The sequence below is a fragment of the Ranitomeya imitator genome, chromosome 3, assembly GCF_032444005.1.
Source record: "Ranitomeya imitator isolate aRanImi1 chromosome 3, aRanImi1.pri, whole genome shotgun sequence".
Classification (NCBI taxonomy): Eukaryota; Metazoa; Chordata; class Amphibia; order Anura; family Dendrobatidae; genus Ranitomeya; species Ranitomeya imitator.
Window position 1 is genome coordinate 249,065,294 of NC_091284.1, and position 18,873 is coordinate 249,084,166.

Sequence of the window (18,873 nt, forward strand, 5' to 3'; positions counted from 1 at the left end):
TTGATACCCAATTTGTGGTCAAAAACTACTTTGGAGGCACAGTGCAAAGCTTAGAAGGCAAGTAGCGCCATATTATAGTGCAGATTTTGCTGCACTTGTTTGAGGGTGCCATGTTACATTGACAGAGCCCCTGATCTGCAAGAACAGCAGAACCTCCCATAAGTGACCCCATATTACCAATTACACCTCTCCATCAATTCATCTAGGGGTGCAATGATTATATTGACACCACAGGTGTGTCACAAACTTTTATACCACTGGGCAGTAAAGAAAAAATAATTTAAATTTTTACCACCAAAATTGTGTGTTAGCCCCAAGTTTTACATTTTCAAACTGGGAAATGGGTAAAAATGGCAACAGAATTTGTCCCACAATTCCTGCTGTAGAAATACCCCATATGTGGCTGTACAGTACTACTTTGCTATGCGGAATGACACGGGAGGGACGGAGAACTATTTGTCTCCTGGAGTCAGATTTTCCTAGAATAGTTTGCAGATTCCATATAAAGAGCCCCTAAAAAAGCAGAATCCCCCCTCAAGTAATCACAATTTGGAAATGATAACACTTTGGGAATTTATCTACAGATGTAGTGATGATTTTGACTCCATGGGTGTTTTACAGAAGCAAGCAGAAATGGATGTTGCTGAGTGAAAATTGCAAACTGCCGTTGTATTGACCAGTACGCTGTAGTGAGCAGTATGCTGTAGTGAACAGTACCCAGCTCCTGCTTCTGGAGACATGTACCTGTAAATTAGACAGGCTCTCATCAATACAGCAATGCCAAACATGGGGGCGCTAAATGTAGTTTAGGCACACTGGGACTCAGAAGGGAGGGGAGAATTTGGATTTTTTGAGTGGAGAATTTGCTGAATTTCTTTTGGGTGGTGAGGAGCCATTTCGCTTTTTCAGAGCCTTTGTACTACCAGTAATGTGGAAGCCCCTTATATTTCCATTAACAGATGACAGACCTGAGTGGGGACTTGCTTGTTTTGTGGATTGAGTTGAATCTTTTATTAGGAGCATTTTACATAACGTTTGGGATCACATTTGTCCGGTGCTCTATGCTGACCACTTACTTTGGGGTTTCCATCTACATCTCGGAGTGACGCGACAGATGAAGTGCCCAAAACTGTGGCCAATGGCACTTTTATGCAATCCTAAAAAAATCCTATGGCGTCCATAGTGACTCCATCTGCCTCATTATAGGGAATCTTCCATCAAGGGTTCCATCTCAATCAGATATTTATTTATCAGAGATTTACACGGAAACTCCGCTGTAAGCGCTCAGTGCAGAGCACAGGATAAATGTGCGCCGAGCCTTATTTTCATCTTTGGGAGCTAGAATGAAAAACTCAACAGAATGTAAAGAATTGGTTTTAATTATTTTTTATGCCATTCCTTATGCAGTATAAGTGATTAGGCGACTTTGTTCTTCGGGTCGGTGCAATACAGCGATACCAGATTTATATCGGGTTTTTATGTTTGGCTGCTGTCACACACTAAAAGACGCATTTTATTGCAAAAAATAGATTTTGCATCACCATATTTTGAGAGCTATAATATTTTTAGATTTCGACCGACAGTCATGTGAGGGCTTGTTTTTTGCGGGACAAGCTGACGTTTTTATTGGTACCATTTTGGGGCACATGACATTTTTTGATCGCTTTCTATTCTGATTTTTGGGAAACAATGAACAAAAACCAGCAATTCAGGAATTACTCTTTTTTTAATACTGTTCCACATGTGGTAAAATTGGTAAGGCAGCTTTATTCTTCGGGTCAGTACGATTACAGCGATATCTCATTTATATCTTTTTTATGTTTTGGTGCTTTCACACAATAAAAACTATTTTATAGAAAAAATTATTATTATTGCATTTTTTTTTCTGAGAGCTATAACCTTTTTGTTTTTATTCTGATGAATCTGTAGGGTGGCTTGTTTTTTGCGAGACAAGATGATGTTTTCAGCGCTACCATTTATATTTATATTCATCTTTTTGATCACATTTTATTGCACTTTTGTTCAGTGGTATGATGATAAAGCATTGTTTCTTGCCTCGTTTTTTATTTATTTTCTTTACGGTGTTCACAGAAGGGGTTAACTAGTGGGACAGTTTTATAGAGTGGGTCGTTACGGATGCGGCGATACCAAATATGTGTACTTTTATTGTTTTTTTATTTACATAAATAAATGTATTTATTGGAAAAATATATATATATTTTTTTCTTTATTTAGGGATTTAAAAAAAATTTTGATTGCACATTCTAATATTGTTTTTTTTTTTACTTTATTACATTGTCCCAGTATGGGACATTACTATATAGCATCAGATCGCTGATCTGACACTACGCTGCAGAGTATCAGGCCAGTGATTTGACAGGCATGGAACGAGGCATGTCAGCGTCTTCTCTCAGCAGGTGCTCACTAGCCATCTTCCCTGCAGGACCCGGAAGGACGTGCGGCCATCTTGGAGACCATCAGGACAAGGCAATTGCCTCGCATTGTCCTGATGGCAGCGGCATCAGAGTGGTTAAATGCCCGCAATCGGTGCTAGCATTGACAGTGGGCGTTGCTGTGGGGTGTCACCTGTCATGTACAGCTGACACCCGCACCTGATCACCACGGCACACAGTGTGAGGCCGCGCAATTGGTGTGTCGTACATATTCTTCTCTTTGCGGGAATGCACCTCCCACAGAGCAGTATATGTACGGCGCATGTCGGGAAATTTTTATTTTATAAATCAGTAGTACACGTGAATATAAACAACTTTGTAATATATCTTATCAGAGAAATTTGCTTCTTTCTCTGTTAAAATTGATCAGTTATTATCAAAATTCTCAGTTCTTAGGTAAAATCTGTATTCAGTGAAGACAGACTTTCCTGATACTGAGAGAGAGGAGATGAGCGCTGCCATTGAAAAGATTCTATGTAGATAGGAGAGTGAGGGAGGAGCTCAGTCTCTAGCTCCTCCCTCTTCCCGTCAACTGTCATCTCCTATCTCAGTAATGGGAAAGTCTGTCTTCACTGAATACAGAAAATCTAGAAATTTTTCTGATATGGTATATTACCAAGTCGATTAGGCTAGGTTCACATCGCGTTAGTGCCATCCATTTAACGGATCCGTTAAACGGATGCGCTAACGTTGATGACCAAAATCACTTTTTTGCTACAATCGCACCATTGCATGGTACCATTGCATTGGCATGCGTTAGCAATAGAGGTCTATGTACAGCGATCACGTCTGTTCGCTGTGCGTTAGACCTAATGTACCCAAAAACATGGTGCATCACAAAGTAATGCAGCAAGCTAACGCATGCCGATTTTGACATGCGTTAGAATGCATTATGATAATGTAAGTCTAAGGGTGCGTTAACGGATCCGTTACATTGCTTTAGTGCCGCTAAGTAATGGATCCGTTAAACGGATCGCCCTAACGTAATGTGAACCTAGCCTTATTTTCATGTATACTACTGATTAATGAAATAAAGATTAAAATGGTGCTTACTCTTTAAACAGATCCATTTACTATGCTTGATTGTGTGTAGAGAAATGAGGAAGTAACTGAAGACTTCCTGTAACAATGCTAGCTCTAGAATCAAACCTCAGTAGTGGCAGTTTCAAGTGATTATTGTGTGCCTTAGGGCTCATACTCACCTGCGAGAAACTCGGATGAGTCTCGCACGTCAATACCCCTCGCTGCTGCCGGCACGCAGGAGAAGAGCGTGCGGCTGCATGTATTCCTATGCAGCCGCACGCTCTGATCTAAGCGCCTGGTGCAGTGCCGGGTATTAACATGCGAGACTTATCCGAGTTTCTCGCAGGTGAGTATGAGCCCATACACTCAGAGATTGTAATTAATTTAGGCAGACTAGGTGCTTCTGAGTTTGTTACGTCAATTACTTGAAATAGCTCCAAGAGCCATTAGCAATACAGAAAAGATCATTACAAGTCATTCTTTAGTCTGATGAGCCCATGTTGGCAACACCATGAAGAGGCCCTCATGAAGGAACGCCCACACCAGTTCTTCTCCCAAGATTACGTACGTCAGTGCTAGAAGTGATGGCCCCGCTCATTCGTACCTTATTTTTACCACCAAAGGCGTCCTCCTCCTGATGTCGTCAGGGTTCGGTATCTTAACTGGCGCAGGTCTGGGATTCAGGCGGGATTCAGGCCTTGACCAGTGCAGTCTGGACACTGCGTCTTGATCGTCGTAGATCAGGTCCTCGTGTCTTTACTGGAATAGTCATGGGCCTAGATCTGATTTGGTGTCATCTGGATCCCGTCTGTTAGTTGCCAGCAACCTGCTGGCACACGCTTGCTGCTGCGGCATGTCATACTGGCTGCAGTTGTAGGAAGATGGGACAGAATAGTGGTATCTTTGGGGGGCCGGGCCAAAACTGTTGGGACTGTTACCATTGTTGCCGGGGGGAAGAACTTTCTAACTGGAGTAGTCAACTGTAGATAGCCAGCGTGTGCTACAGGAGAAGGTTGACTCCCTCTCCGCAGACCAACACCAACTAACAGGCCCGCTTTGCAGCATTCCATCCCCCTCGCATACAGACTGTATGCAGTCTCCAGAGACCAACTCCCCGTTAATCCCCGATCCTGACAGCACTAACCGGTCGGTGCATCAGACATCTGCTGACTCTCTTTATAATGCTGATCTGGCGTTGCACGCGATTCGCAACGGTGAGACTGCGGCCTCCACTCCGGAACTTTGTACTTCTTTGGCGGTGCAGCAGACTTTTCTGCACCTCGTTTCAGGACCACAAGACCACGCGTAAGAAGACCAGGATACTTCGCCGCCGTACAGAGACAGTCAGTGGCGTATCTAGGGGGGGCAGTCGGACCATGTGCCCCGGGCAAGCCGGCAGGGGGGCGCAGTCGGGCCGCCTAATGTGGCGGTCCGCAGCATCTCCCCCAGCGGATGCATCCTGCCGCCCCCGGTCTTTGAGTCAGCTGTTCTCTGTGCCGACTGTCAAGCTGACAGCCGGCACAGAGATGCTGCAGAGCTCCGACTCCCAACAGGTGCGGAGGTGGAGGGGGGGCCCTGCAGGGTGGCTGCGGCAGGCAGGGAGAAATCCCTGCAGCTCTGCTGCCTACAAGAGAAAATAGCAGCGGAGCTGCAGCGATCTGTCTTCCTGCTTCCTGCCCGCACTTCCTCTCACACAGATGCGCCGCTGGATGATGTCATCATTCAGCGGCCGGCTGTGTCAGAGGAAGGCGAAGGAGATGCCGCGGCAGAGCGTGGGGAGAGGTGAGAGGGGTGTGTGTGTGCACACGTGCATGCGTGTGTGTGTTGCGCGCTGCAGGGGAATGTGCAGAGAAGTAAATGGTGTGTGTGTGTGTGTAGGGGGAGGAGAGGGCAATGATGGGGATGGTGGTGGAGGAGGAAATGATGGAAGTGGTGGAATGGGCAAGGATGGGGATGGTGGTGGAATGGGCAAGGATGGGGATGGTGGTGGAGGAGGAAATGATGGAAGTGGTGGAATGGGCAAGGATGGGGATGGTGGTGGAATGGGCAAGGATGGGGATGGTGGTGGAGAAGGAAATGATGGAAGTGGTGGAATGGGCAAGGATGGGAATGGTGGTGGAATGGGCAAGGATGGGGATGGTGGTGGAGGAGGAAATGATGGAAGTGGTGGAATGGGCAAGGATGGGGATGGTGGTGGAATGGGCAAGGATGGGGATGGTGGTGGAGGAGGAAATGATGGAAGTGGTGGAATGGGCAAGGATGGGGATGGTGGTGGAATGGGCAAGGATGGGGATGGTGGAGGAGGAAATGATGGAAGTGGTGGAATGGGCAAGGATGGGGATGGTGGTGGAGGAGAAAATGATGGAAGTGGTGGAATGGCAAGGATGGGGATGGTGGTGGAGGAGGAAGTGATGGAAGTGGTGGAATGGGCAAGGATGGGGATGGTGGTGGAGGAGGAAATGATGGAAGTGGTGGAATGGGCAAGGATGGGGATGGTGAGGGAGGAGGAAATGATGGAAGTGGTGGAATAGGCAAGGATGGGGATGGTGGAGGAGGAGGAAATGATGGATGTGGTGGAAAGGGCAATGATGGGATTGCTGGGGAGAAAATGCTGGAGATGGTGAAATGGGCAATGATGGGCATGACGGAGAAGGCAATGATGGAGGTGGTGAAGAGAGCAATGATGGGGTGGGGTAGAGGACAATAATATGTATGTGGACAATTTGAGTGGGGATAGGGGGATTTATTATGTGTGGGGAGAATTTGGGGATGGGGGAATTTATTATGTGTGGGGTGAGATTTGTAGTGGGGATGGGGGATTTAATGTGTGTGGGAGACTTGAGGACACAAAATGAAGAGCAATGGGGGGCATATATGAGGAAACAGTACAGAGGAATTGGGAGCATGTATGAGGAAACAGTATGGGGGAATGAGGGCATGTATGAGGAAACAGTATGGGGGAATGGGGGGCATGTATGAGGAAATAGTACGGGGCAATTGGGGGCATGTTTGAAGAAACAGTATGGGGGAATTGGGGGCATATATGAGGAAACAGTATGAGGGAATGGGGGGCATGTATTAGGAAACAATATGGGAGAATGAGGGCACAGTATGAAGAGCGATGTGAACAATGTATGTGGACAGAGTAGGGGAAGCGAGGGTGATGGGATGTGTGCAGACACAGTATGGGGAGTTAGGTGAGCAGGCAGTATAGAAAGTGAGGGGTAAATATATGAGGAGACAGTATGGTGAACAGGAGGGATGTGAGTGGAGACAGTATAAGGAGGGAGGGGAATAGTGTGAGGAGACAGTATGGGGGGACAAAAGTGAGTGGGCACAGAATAGAAACTGAATAGTGGTGGTGTAGCATGGGGGGACAGTGTAAGGGCACATGTTGTGAATTCTGTTGTCGGGCTCCCTCCTGTGGTCATGAATGTTTCTGAGTTTCCTTCCACAGGTGACGAGGTTAATTCGTTAGCTGCTGCTCTATTTAACTCCACTTAGATCTTTGCTCCATGCCACCTGTCAATGTTCCAGTATTGGTCTAGTTCTCTCCTGGATTGTTCTTGTGACCTGTCTTCCCAGCAGAAGCTAAGTTCCAGCTTGTATTTCTTTGGTTTGTTATTTTTCTGTCCAGCTTGCTATTTTTATTGTTGTCTTGCTTGCTGGAAGCTCTGGGACGCAGAGGGAGCGCCTCCGCACCGTGAGTCGGTGCGGAGGGTCTTTTTGCGCCCTCTGCGTGGTCTTTTTGTAGGTTTTTGTGCTGACCGCAAAGCTACCTTTCCTATCCTCAGTCTGTTCAGTAAGTCGGGCCTCACTTTGCTTAATCTATTTCATCTCTGTGTTTGTATTTTCATCTTTACTCACAGTCATTATATGTGGGGGGCTGCCTTTTCCTTTGGGGAATTTCTCTGAGGCAAGGTAGGCTTTATTTTTCTATCTTCAGGGCTAGCTAGTTCCTTAGGCTGTGCCGAGTTGCATAGGGAGCGTTAGGCGCAATCCACGGCTATTTCTAGTGTGTTTGATAGGATTAGGGATTGCGGTCAGCAGAGTTCCCACGTCCCAGAGCTCGTCCTTTATTATCAGAAACTATCAGGTCATTCCATGTGCTCTTAACCACTAGGTCCATTGTTGTCCTGACCACCAGGTCATAACAGGAACAGCCAGGAGGGGACACTAAACCAAGGAGGGGGAGTGTGATGAGAGAGTACAGTATAAATACTAGGCCCTATAGGGGGAACACAGTATGAGAGGACAATGTGAAGAGGGGACCGGTATGGAAAGGAGAGGTCAGTGTGAAGAGCATGAACCATAAGAGGGACAGTGTGGAGGTCATATTTTGTGCAGACAATATAGTGAGGGGCAATTTTTTATTCAGGAGCATTTTAATGACACTTGTATCTTTAAGGGCGTCATGTGGAGATTTTCTGCAAAAGAACGGTGAAGATGGAAATCTACAGAGACGGATGTGAATGAGAAAACTCATCATGGGGTCTGGACAAGATGAAGAAAAGAAGGAGATCGGCTCCAGAGACGACGTCATCTATAAGGTACCTGGATGTAAATGTTATGTGTGATGTTAACTAATTCTCATGTTTTTATTTATGTTAGGAGCTTTAAACGGAATGTCCAGGTTTGTAATGAGTCTGCAGTTATTCTTTGTGACTGCAGATTTCTGAATTCTCACAGTGCGCCCTGCACACTGTCAGGATTCTTTCATGCTGGCGATTTAGATACATGCGGTCACATGCTGACTAGACATGTGTGGCCTCACTCAATGAACTGAGCAAGGCTGGGCACGTCTAGTCGTAATGTGTTCAGAAGTATACAAATCGCATGCTTGTGCTGACATGACTGTCCACAGGCAAGGGAGAATCCTAAAAGTGTGCAGTGCATTTGTTGTGAGAATTCAGAAGCCTGCAATGTCAGGATTCAGCTCTGCAGGTTCCAGTAGTCGTCACATGGACATATCACTCATATGCGACTTTCATACTTGTGGTCCTGTGACAACGAGCTTCTATTCTGCTTCTCTCAGTTTTTCACTGATCATTGAGAGCATTGTGGAGAGGAGCTCGTCGGTACGTGACTAAGTGTGAAAATCGCATATGTCCGGGGGGGGGGGGGGGGGGGGGGGATATAGGGGGGCACCTTGAGACAGTGCTTCACTTTTCTCCAGGACCGACTCAGAGACGTCACGTGCCACCTACGGCGCCATCGTGGGATCTTCCAGCCACCATCGTCCAGCAATCAGAGACTGATAAGTTAAACTTTTATTTCACCCGTTGCCATTTCTTTATTGCTATATACACTTTGAGGGCCTGTATGTTTGCACCCCATTTTCTCCCTGCATGGAGTATTTACTGTTGAGACATTCATATTTATATAAAACCTGTTAACTCTTGCTCTGCCTCCTGCTCGTCACTGCATCCCATGTTCCTGCTAGTACCTTACATTTGGCATAGTAGGCAGGATGCAGTCTAACAGCACGGAGGCGGCAGACCAAGAAGTTGGGGGAGGCTCTAGGTCCAGTATATCGCTGGGGGCAATGTTGAATAATTTGCCAAAGTTTATGGGGAGTAACACCATGTTGTGGAGCTGCACTGAGCATATAAGGGGTATGATGAGGGTGCACCCCATGACCCCTGCATTGGAAGCCAAAGTGGCTATAATGGCATTAGATGGAGAAGCCAGAGATTCAGTTATGTTGCGGATCTCTAGAGAGCGAGACACTTTTAATAAAGTGCTGCACATTCTGGGAGAGACCCATGGGGATCCCACAGATGTAGAGGAACTGAGGACACATCTCTTTAGTCGCATGCAAAGGGAGGGAAGACCGTGAATCAGGACATGATCACACTGCAGGAATTACATACTGCATTTGTTAGGAAAGATGGCGTTGGTATAGGCCATACAGACATAATGCTGCGAGACCTTTTAGTGACTGTCCTGCGGGACACGATGATGAAATAGACCCTGTGAGAGCGTGTGCGGGTAAACCCTCGGGTGACTTTTGCGGAGATAGGATGTGAAGTGCGCACGCGTGAACAGGTGAATAGGAGCAGGGCGTGACAGTCCTGGTGGGGAGGTGACCGTAAATGCAATCACCGAACCCCAATGGGTGGAAAAATTGAGGAGAGAACTTCTGAATATTAAAGGAGAATTGGCTGAAGTTAAAAAGAAGTCAGAGACTACTTTTTAAGGTTTCAGGGGACAGGGAAGGCCCGGAGTCCCGCAGTGACACCAGAATGCTTCATCGACAGACACCTCTCACTTGCTTTAGTTGTGGCGAGAGTGGATATATAGCACGGGAGTGTACACGTCAGGGAAGAGTCCCACCCTGTCGTCCGTTAAACTAACAGGCTCTGAGACGGGGGAATGCCGCCCGGAGCCAGAACAGCTGCAGCGGAGTAGTGGAAGTCCCACAAGTTTAGCGTCGTTGTGTCCTCTAGTTTGGGGCAAATTTGATGGTCGTGCAGTACGCTGCCTGGTGGACACAGGTTCACAGGTAACAACAATGCCAGAAACTTACTTCTGGTGGCATTTTCCTGAAGCGAGGCCATTCCGGTCGCAGGGGCGGTGTTAATGCTAATTTCCATTTGTGAAAATGATCTGGGACGAAAAAGTGTGGTGCTAACCCAGGGAGAAGTGAGTAGTAGATATACAGTCACTCTGGGAATGAATATTTTGGAGGAATTCGGGAGTCTCCTCATCAATGAACCCTCTAATGAGACTCTGAAGCAATGGAGTCCACATACGCCTCAAAGAAGAGTATTCCAACAGTTAGTGCATGCAGCTCAAGCTCAAGAATCTTGCCATGAAGGAGGAGTGTTAGGAAAAGTGATCGTTCCCGCTTCTTCCAAACTCATTCTACCACCCGGACAAACAATACTCAACTTGCCCAATCGAGCTCGTATCCCATTGGAAGGAGTTGAGATTCAAATTGAGCCTTCTTTTTCGGAGCAGCTTCCCTTGGGATTCTTGGTGGCACTAACGTTAGCGACTGTGCGTGATGGGACTGTTCCTGTATGCTGCATCAGGTTAGAGGATCAGGATGTCACAGTTCTCCCCAAACACAAGTAGCCCTTATTGTGAGTATGCCTGAAGAGATAGTGCCACCTCAGACTGTACAACTGGAGGTTCAGCAAGGAGACCCCTGGACTGTGATGATGAACTCCTCTTCATCACCGGAGCTCCAACACATTCAGGATGGACAATTTGTTCTGGAACAAACGCGGGCTGAATTGGCGGGACTCACTCAGGCACAGGTGCAACAGGTGGAAGCTCTGGTAGGGTGATATAGGGATGTGTTCGCCCGCCATGAAGACGATTTTGGCTGCACCACGGCTATCACATACGAGATACCCACTGGAAATACCATGTCCATTAGAGAACGCTATCGGTAAATCCCACCACAGCTGTACCAAGAGGTGAAGAGCATGTTGGGACAGATGTTGCAGAAAGGTGTCATTAGAGAGAGTCAGAGTCCAAGGGCTGCTCCAATAGTGCTGGGGCAGAAGGATGGGACTCTGCGTTTTTGTGTGGATTACCGGAAACTCAATGTTTGTACCATGAGGGACTCATACCCATTACCCAGGATTGAGGAGTCCCTATCCACGCTTGAAAAAGCCACATTTTTTCTACGCTGGACCTCACTAGCGGCTATTGGCAAGTGCTGATGTCTGAACAGGATTCGGCTTGGTCATCGCTCCCGGAACTTTTGAACGTCTCATAGAAAGTTGTCTGGGCGACTTTAATTTTGAAGCTATGCCTATCTATCTAGACGACATTATAGTCTATGAGGCTTCATTTGAGGAACATCTCCGACGACTAGAACAGGTGTTGAGTCACCTACAGAACCACGGATTAAAGGTGAAAACTCAAAAATGGCATTTGTTCTGCACCCAGATTGAATACTTGGGCTATGTAGTTTCCGCTGACTGGGTGAAACCATCCCGAGAAAAGATCGCGGTGATACAGGATTGACCTACTCCAGAGACAGTGAAAGATATTCGAGCATTTTTAGGATTAACCGGGTGTTACCGCCGCTTTGTGAAGAGTTTTGCCCACTGAGCAAAATCACTGCTGTAGTTGCTTAAAGCAGTGCCCTCAGGCGTAAAGAACTGGAACATTCGTTGGAAGGAACACCAGGAGGAAGCTTTTCGAGATTTGAAGAAAGTAGTGACAGAGTGTGCTGGGCTATGCGGACTTTTCTCAACCGTTTATTCTCCACACCAACAGGAGTTTGCATGGACTTGGAGCTCAGTTGTCACAGATACAGGATGAGAGAGAGAGTGATCTCTTATGCAAGTCGGTCCCTTCACGATTCCAAACGTAATACGGTCAACTATAGTTCCTTTAAGTTGGAGCAGCTAGCATTGGTGTGGGCTATGACGGAGAGGTTTGCAGAATATTTGTCCGGTTCTGAAGTGCTGGTATGCACCGTTAACAACCCATTAGCACACCTGGAAAATGCGAGACTGGGTGCTCTGGAACAATGATGGGTGGCCAGAATAGTTAAGTTTAATTACAAAATTGCTTACAAAAGAGGGGCAGAGAACACTCATGCAGATGCCCTATCTAGGGTGAAACATGCGAAACCTGAGCGAAATAGAGATGAAGAACTGGAAAGTGAGGAGGTCCCCAGGTTTCTAGGCCTCGCCAGGACGGTGGTGACATCGCAGGACCATGTACAAATCCCTACTCAGGAGGGTGTCTTGGGCTGATCTCGGGATGAGCGGGTCCGTTTACAACAAGAAGATAGTGAGCTTGCTCTGCTTAGAGGGTGTGTGACCTTACAGAGACTTCCCAGTTTGTCGGAGAGAAGTATTCTGTCTCAGGAGACTCTGCGGATTCTTCAACAGTGGGAACGCCTTCAGATGAAGAATGGTTTACTATATTGGAAAGTGCAACTTCAGGCAGAGCTGGGTGCCTCCTGGCAAGTCTTAGTTCCAGAAACATTGTTGTCGGAGATAGCCACCGAAGTACATGAAAAAGGAGCACACTTCGGTCAGGAGTAGACTTTTCAGTGGTTACAACGGTTCATTTTTCATCCTCGGTTAAAGACGGTCGTGGAAGAGGCATGTAGGGCATGCTGGACATGTGAATTGGATAAACCACCAGAGCAGAGAGCCCCCATACAGTCCATTGTGACATCCACCCCCCTGGAGCTGTTAATGACAGACAATCTAACCATCGGGCAGGCCCACCAGGAGTATGAACAATGTTTAGTAATGGTGGATCATTTCACGAAATTTGCTATTGTGACTCCAGCCAGGGACCAAACTGCAGAATCAGCTGCACATGCAATTTGTAAAAATTTCATTCAACTTTACGAATGTCTGACAAAGATCCATTCTCACCAGGGCACCTGTTTCTTGGGTAAAGTGATGGAAGAATTACAACGTATGTACAGGATTGACAAGTCCCGCACCACACCATATCACCCTCAGGGAAACTGCGCCTGTGAGCGATTCAATCAAACGTTAATTCAAATGTTGAGAACCCTGGAAGAAGATCAGAAAGCCTGAGTATGTATCAGATATGGTATGGATATACAATAATCGAGTGCACCGAACCACGGGTTATACCCCCTATTCAAGCTTTGGGAGTCAGAGAATGCTGAGAGGACCCCACCACGGGTGACAGATCTTCAAGTCAGAGACCGTGTCTTACTGCGAGAAAGATGTCCTCAAGACAAGCTATAAAATCGGTGGGAAAAGGACCCGTACCGGTTTAAGCGACGAGTCAGCCCTGAGGGGGCTGTGTACGAGATTCAGCCCGAAAGAGAACAGAGCTCTCCCACTTGGATAGTTCATTGGAACATGCTTTGGCGTTGTCTATCAAAAGACCCAGTAAGAGCAGAGGTAACCCCAGAGACTCCGGAGCCAGTTCCCACGATGGTAGAGGAAGAAGATGAAGAAAGTGAGGAACCAAGACTTAGGGCCCTTGAAGAATCTGATCCTGAGAATACAGATGCACCAGTGCCCCCTTCTGTACAACCTGATACTACCACTCAAGGGGACTCCACTACTCCTTATAATTTACGACGCTCCAAATGAACAACGGCAGGCAAACCCCCCAATCATTTTTATCAGGAACATTCCATTTAGCAGCAACATGTACCAAAGAAAGGAAGACGACAATGTATTTCGCAAGAACCCTCGTCCGTGGAATGGCGAGCTAAAGGAGTGGGGGAATGTAGGAAGATGGGACACAATAGTGGTCTCTCTTGCATGTCCGAGCCGGAACTGTTGGGACTGTCACCATTGTTGCCGGGGGAAGCACTTTCTGACCAGAGTAGACCTTTGCACCTGACTGCTGGAGGCGGGTGTGATATAAAAGGGACTGCGAGCGTGGGAACAGGGCATTTGGCGGATACCCAGCATGTGCTACAGGAGAAGGTTGACTCCCTCTCCGCAGACCGACGCCAACTGACAGGCCCACTTTGCAGCGTTCTATCCCCCGCGCATACAGACTGTGTATCTCCAGAGACCAACTCCCAGTTAATCTCCGACCCTGACAGCACTAACCGGTCGGTGCATCAGACATCTGCTGACTCTCTTTATAATGCTGATCCGGCGTTGCAAGCGATTCGCAGCGGTGAGACTGCGGCCTCCACTCCGGAACTTTGTACTTCTTTGGCGGTGCAGCAGACCTTTCCCCGATCTGTACCTCGTTTCAGGACCACAAGACCACGTGTAAGAAGACCAGGATACTTCGCCGCCGTACAGAGACAGTGCTTCACTTTTCTCCAGGACCGTCTCAGAGATGTCACGCGCCACCTACGGCGCCATCGTGAGATCTTCCAGCCACCATCATCCAGGAACCAGAGTCTGATAAGTTAACCTGTTATTTAACCCGTTGCCGTTACTTTATTGCTAAATGCTGTATGTTTACACCCCCTTTTCTCCCTGCATGGAGTATTTACTGTAGAGATATTCATATATATATATATATATATATATATATATGTATATATATATATATATATATATAACCTGTTAACTCTTGCTCTGCCTCCTGCTCATCACTGCATCTCGCATTCCTGCTAGTACCTTACACAGTGTCTTCTCCTTTGTACGTCTGCACTTCTCTGTCTCTTGGCGCCAAAACCCGCTCCAGTTGGGCTAGCAGTCCCTTCATATCAAAGAACTCTGTCATCAGTGGCACCTGACTGGGTGCTGTATCTGAATTCATCCCCCTGCAATACTTCCAGCTCCAGTTAATTCTGCATGGTTCCTTCTGAACAGCAGTTGGCAGCCTTGTCAGACCAATGATACACATTGTCGGGATTTCTCAGGACCATTGTCACCACCTCTAAGGGTATGTTTCCACGTACAGTAAACGCTGCGTGTTTGACGCTGCATAGAGACGCAGCGTCAAACACACAGCGTCCAGATGTTACAGCATATTGGAGGGGATTTAATGAAATCCCGTCTCCACTATGCGTGGTAACATGCATGCGGCAGCCCTGCGACTCCGGACATGCGGCGCGTCTTTTAAGATCGCAGCATGTCCGTATACCTTGCGGCGACGCTGCGTCGCCGCAAGGTATAACACAGGGCCCTATGGTGGGGTGCGATGATCCCGAATGTGTGCTATGAACACATCCGGCATCATCGCGTCCCAGAAAGGGGCGGAGCTTACCGCTTACCGCTCCGACGAAACCGCCGGCCTTTCTGATTGTGGACACATACCCTTAGGGTATGTTTCCACGTTCAGGAAACGCTGCGTTTTTGACGCTGCGTTTTTCCGCAGCATCAAAAACGCAGCGTCCAGATGTTACAGCATAGTGGAGGGGATTTAATGAAATCCCGTCTCCACTATGCAGGAAAAAATGCATGCGTTTTTGCCGTGAAAACGCACATGCGGCGCGTTTTTTCAGAACGCAGCATGTTGTTACAATGAGCAAAACACGCAAGAACACCGCAGGTGACCTGCCAGTGACCTCAGGTGCAGATTTGGTCAGGATTTTACCTGCATAAAATCCTGACCAAATCCTGAAGCAAGCCTGAACGTGGACACATACCCAAAGGGTATGTATCCACGTTCAGGATTGCATCAGGATTTGCTCAGGATTTGAGGCAGGTAAAATCTGCACCAAATCTGCACCTGAGGTCACGGGCAGGTCACCTGCGTTTTTCATGCGTTTTTTGACGCGTTTTTCATGCTTTTTTTATGCGTTTTTTCATGCGGATTCGTGTGTGTTTTTGTAAACTCAATAAAGATATGCAAAAAAAAGAATTGTGATGTCATTTCTTGTCCAACCTCTTCATTTACATACTCCATTGAAGAATATACACACACAGCTAGCTAGCTAGATAGGTAGATAGATAGATACGTTAGATGGATACAATAGACAGATATGATACATATCTATCGTAGCTATCTACACATCTCACTATGGATCTATCGTATTTATCTACGGTATCTATCGATATATCTATCTATTATCTACCGATATATCTATCTATAAATATATCTCTATATAGATATATCGATAGATAGATATATTGATAGATAATAGATAGATAATAGATAAATAGATAATAGATAGATTTGATAGATAGATAATAGATAAACAGATGATTGATAGATACGATAGATAGATATATAGATAGATAGATAGATAGATAGATAGATAGATAGATAGATAGATAGATAGATAGATAGATAGATAGATAGATGGATCACACAAGCGAGAAACTCGGACGAGTCTCGCATCTTCATACCCGGCACTCGGGTGCGGAGCGTGCAGCTGCATGTATTTCTCCCGAGTGCTGGTGCCAGTGTCGAGTATTAAGATGCGAGACTCGTCCGAGTTTCTCGCATGTGTGATCCTAGCCTTAAATAAAGACACACACACGAAATCTGTGTCAGGCCGGGGTCACACTCGCGAGAAACTCACACAAGTCTCTCGCTTCAATACCCAGCACTGCCACTGGCACTCGGAAGTGGAGCGTGCGGCTGCATGTATTTCTATGCAGCTGAATGCTCCGGTCCTGAGTGCCAGCGGCAGTGCCGGGTATGGACGCCGGCCTTAAACACAATATGTTAATTTAAAAAATTAATAAAAAAAAAAAATGGCGTGGCGCAATTTTCTGCACCAGAGGGAGAAAGCCGATGGCTGGGGGCCAATATTTGTAGCCTGGGAAGGGGGTAATACCCATGGCCCCTCTCTAGGCTATGAATATCAGCCCTCTGCTGTCTGCGTAGCCTTTACTGGCTATTAAATTAAGGGAACCCCCAAAAAAATGATGTGGGGTCCCCCTATATTTTATAGCCAGAAAGGCTACGCAGACAGCTGCGGGCTGATATTCATAGCCTAGAGAGGGGCCATGGTTATCGGCCACCCCCCGGCTACAAATACCAGCCCCCAGCCGCCCCAGAAATGGCGCCAATTCCAGCTCTTAGTCCCTCTCTTCCCACTCCCCTGTAGCAGTGGGATATGGGGTAATAAGGGGTTAATGTCACCTTGCTATTGTAAGGTGACATTAAGCCTGGTTAATAATGGAGAGGCGTCAATAAGATGCCTATCCATTATTAATCCTAGAGTAGTGAAAGGGTTAAAAAAAAAAGACACAGCCAGAAAAAAGTATTTTAATATTCTTAATTTTACCATACTTACCATACTCGATCGCTTGCATAAAAAATTAAAATAATAAACCAACCGTATACTTACTTTCCACCGTAGTCCAATTAATAACGAGTGTCCCACGATGATCTCTCCTATAGAGCAGTGACATCGGGTGATGTCACCGCTCTATAGACCTCCAGTGACACACTGACAGGAGACAATGGCTCCTGCAGTGCATCACTGAGGTTACCTTAGTTCAGAGTCTCACTTTATTGCATTGCTGCGTGGAAACTTTCTCACACAGTAGAGCAACAAGTGAGACTAAGGACTATTTTTTACAGTGGCGGAGGAATACAGTGCGGAAGGATAACTTCCATCATTGTATTCCTGGAGCCCCTGGAGAGCGGTTGCATCAGCTGATGCTGCTGCTCTCCACGGGAGATCGTCGTGGGAAACTCGTTTTAATTGGATATCTGCGGATCAGGGAGTATATTGTTTGTTTATTATTTTATAATTTGTTACAGGGGACAATAGCTTCGGCATCAAGGTGACAAGGTGATGGTGAGTATGTACTCTATGTTTAATGTCTCTTCAGGAAAGCCTACAGCCTGCACTGACCCCGCTGCTGCCTCATCACTACCGATGCTACGCCTCACCAACACCGGAGCTCCTGCAACCCTCAACCTACTGTCTCCTTCCCCATAATCCTGTAGAATGTAAGCCCGCAAGGGCAGGGTCCTCGCCCCTCTGTATCAGTCTGTCATTGTTAGTTTGTTTACTGTAAGTGATATCTGTAACTTGTATGTAACCCCTTCTCATGTAAAGCACCATGGAATAAATGGTGCTATATAAATTAATAATAATAATGTACTGTATGTCTACATGTATGTATTGTATGTATGTTATGAATGTTGCATGTTCTGTATGTATGTACAGTATGTTGCATGTCACATGTCGTTGCATGTTGCATGTCGCATGTCGTCGCATGTTGCATGTCACATGTTGTCGCATGTTGCATATTGTTGCATGTCGTCACATGTTGCATGTCGCATGTTGTCGCATGTTGCACATTGTTGCATGTCGTCACGTGTTGCATGTCGCCACATGTCGCATGTCATATGTCGCATGTTGCATGTCGCATGTTGTTGCATGTCATATGTTGCATGTCGTATGTCGCATGTTGCATGTCGCATGGTGTATGTTGTATGGTGTATGTTGTGTGTTGTATGTTGTGTGTTGTATGTGCACACAGTCTAGACGAGTCCAGCTCTGCTACATCTGGATGCCTGACATCCAGATGTCGCAGAGCCTGTAGATGATCGCCGGAGATAACTCTCCAGCGATCACCTACACTACAGCGTTCTCACAATCAGCTGATCAGCTGTTTGCGAGAACCAGACTAGTGACCGGAGATAACTCCCGGTCACGTGCACGGCAGTTCTCGCGATAACATAAGTTATCCCGAGAACTGCAGTGGACGAGGGACTTCCGGCGGCGGGACAGGTGAGCCGGCAGACATGCGTAGTAAGCTGCGTTTACGCAGTTTCTATGCATGTGACTAATCATTAGATGCGATTTTATCGTATCTAATGATAGTCTATGGTAAATTTACGTGGCGGGGACAGAGTATCGCCGCTTTGTAAACAGACATGCTGCGTTCTGAAAAGACGCGCCGCATGTCCGTTTACGCCGGTCTGCCGCCTGCGTGTTTTACCGTATAGTGGTGACGGGATTTAATGAAATCCCCTCCACTATGCTGTAACATCTGGACACTGCGTGTTTGATGCTGCGGCTCTACGCAGAGTCAAACACGCAGCGTTT